At 38.3% G+C, this 2,745-nt stretch overlaps 1 pseudogene; it reads right to left on the reverse strand.

Annotated features, from left to right (window-relative positions):
- Positions 1-397: 397 nt before the first annotated feature.
- Positions 398-1,119, reverse strand: LOC122755155 (annotated as a pseudogene).
- Positions 1,120-2,745: the final 1,626 nt, after the last annotated feature.

The following is a 2,745-nucleotide window of genomic DNA, read 5'->3' on the forward strand; positions in this document are numbered from 1 at the left end:
AAGATATAAAATAAACTTCACCTAAGAATACAGTTTACCTTTAAAAAAGCTAATTCAAATTATACTTTTTTCCAAAATACATAATATTTTGTTTAGTAAAACATGGCTCTAATTTCATATTTTTAGTACAAAAGGTAAAAATATAATCATTTTGTTAATCAATAAATCAGTTAGCATTTTTTAAAGTTATGTTTATTTAGCATATGTACACATAAAAGAGAATTCATTGTCTGATCCCGCCCAGCAGAAAATATACACAAACCCATGGTATATGAATGGGAAGGGGGCCTAGCCCCCACAGTAGTGGAGGATGGTGCAATCCTGCTGGTCACAGCTGCAAGATTGTAGAGAGTTGGACTAAGCTGCTGAGTGGGTCATGGCCCTTTAGAAGTTAATATTAGAATAAGCATATGTCATAGCCAAAGGTCTATTTGATATTCTCAGATTAATACTGATGCCAACCCTGTCTTATCTATTCTTCCTATGGTGATGGGTTGCCTTTACCCTCCATGTGAAACTCTGTCTCTCTATCTTTATCAATAAAGGTCAATGGTATCAAAGTGACCATCAGACGAAGACTTAAACCTTCATTTCATCCCAATCTTGTTTTCAGGGAATATATCTAAGAACTTCCTAGTGACATTGCCATCCAGCAAGTAGAACTTTCCTCCATTATCCACTTCTTACACAGCAGAACCATGTGTAAAGACCTGAACCATCTCTTGGAAAAATACCCTAAAGAGTTCCTCTGGTGATGTTAAGAAAGTGGCCTTCAGAATGATCTTGCACAAAGGGATCTTGACATCACAGCTTTAGGCTGACTTGCCAAAGTAATGGATTTGCCTTTGGACTCCTCAGCTTTCACTGGTGGCTGTGGGGTTAGATGTACTGTCTTACAATTAGGCTGTTGATTGTTGTTTCTCCATCAGGTTTGCTCATTTATATCACCTCACAGTTGCCCTCTTCACCTTGTACTTGGATCACTAGAGACAAAGATTTCAGCTTATCTGTGGACCAACTTGAAGTATCCCCCTTAGTAGAGCACCAGTTATTGACGTTACTAGCATCTGCCTGCTCCTCCAAGAGCCAGTGAGGGTCACCCTTGGCCCACTTGACCATCTGGTCTCAGATTCTGCTGGCTCATGCTCCTGCATGGCCCTGGCTCCATCCAGCCTCCTGGCAGTGCCCTGCTTTTCCAGTCACCTGCCCTCCCCATGTCCCCTACCCCAGCCCAACATTCTCCACTCCCCCTCTGCAAGCTTCTGGATCCTCCTCCTCTCAGGAAACATTTGGCAAGTAGCCCCTATGTGCCAGGCAGTGTCTTTGATGCTATAATTTCATATAAAATAAATGAAACAATCCTTACTTGAAATGAGTATGCATTCTAACAGGGGAGACAATTAGGCCATATATAAATTGTTGAAAGTGGATTTTCGTGAGAGTATAACTGACTCCATTTTGTCTTGTATTTGCTGTTTTCCATTTTCTTTCAGAGATGCTTCTTTGACATACCTTAATGTTTTTTTATACCTCCTTTCCCACTAATTGCTTGAAGACTACAAAAGAAAACTTAGAAGACCTCAGTACTTCAAAGAAGATCTCATCTTTTGTATCCAATCTAATATCATACCTATAGTAGGCCCTTAACCAATACTTAATGACTGATTGATAAAAAGGTATCATTTTCCTTGGCTCTGCTAACAAGGGCATGTTCTTTTCCTTTTAACAATTTTGCCATTCTCTTTTGGTTTTAATAAGTACTTTTTTCCTGGCTATCTATGTTTTCTAGCTGATCTTACTAAAACTGATTTGTAAGAATCACGTCTTGTCTTTGGGTATAACCTCTCAGCTACGCTTTAGTTACATTGAACTACTTTCTTCTTTTGAACATACAATGTGCCACACCATCTCTATGCCTTGGCTTACATTATTCTGTATCTTTGGCATAGGGGAAAATAAGTGCTATATGCTTAGTGAAGGAGCTAATTTAGATGTTCCAATTACTTAATGAAGGAGCTAATTCAGATAATCTCTAAGTTTCCCTCTGCCTCTACAACTAGTATGACCTTATACCTACAGTGTCTTCCCTCACCCTCAACACCTGCAGAATTTCTTCCTATTCTTTCAAGACCAATGTAAATACTACCTCCTCCACAAAATCTTCCCTGTATACCCAATGACTTTTCACCTTAGATTACTCTATTTCTAGGATTCTAATCTCCTAGGTACTTGAGTAGAAGATAAGGTGGAAACTATCTTTGGGCCCACTTCATCCTAAAGCAGAAAACCGGAAAAGTCACAGTCAACTTTACAAAAAACATAAGAAAAGGTATTAAGTGAGAGTCTGCATAGGAGTTTGTCACTAGCCATGTGCAAAATCTTGGGCAAGACAGTTACCTCATTGATAAAATAAGTAGTTCAACTGACATATTCTACTCTAAGAAATGATGGAAGAGATAGTTACAGAAAAACTTGGGAGGACCTAAATGACCTGATGCAGAATAAAGTGAGCAGAACCAAAAATTTATATTGCAACAGCATAGTAAAAACAATTTTGGAAGATTTAAGAACCTTCTTTATCACAATGATAAACATTGATTTCAGAGGACAGAAGATGAAGAATGTTTCCCACCTCCTGACTGAGAAGTGATTGAGTAAATATGTAGAATTAGACACATTTTTGGAACTGTTCAATGTGGTAATTTGTTTTGTTCAACTCCCTATAGGTGTTAAAAAGGATTAGCT

Source organism: Dromiciops gliroides, chromosome 4, assembly GCF_019393635.1.
Source record: "Dromiciops gliroides isolate mDroGli1 chromosome 4, mDroGli1.pri, whole genome shotgun sequence".
Taxonomy (NCBI): Eukaryota; Metazoa; Chordata; class Mammalia; order Microbiotheria; family Microbiotheriidae; genus Dromiciops; species Dromiciops gliroides.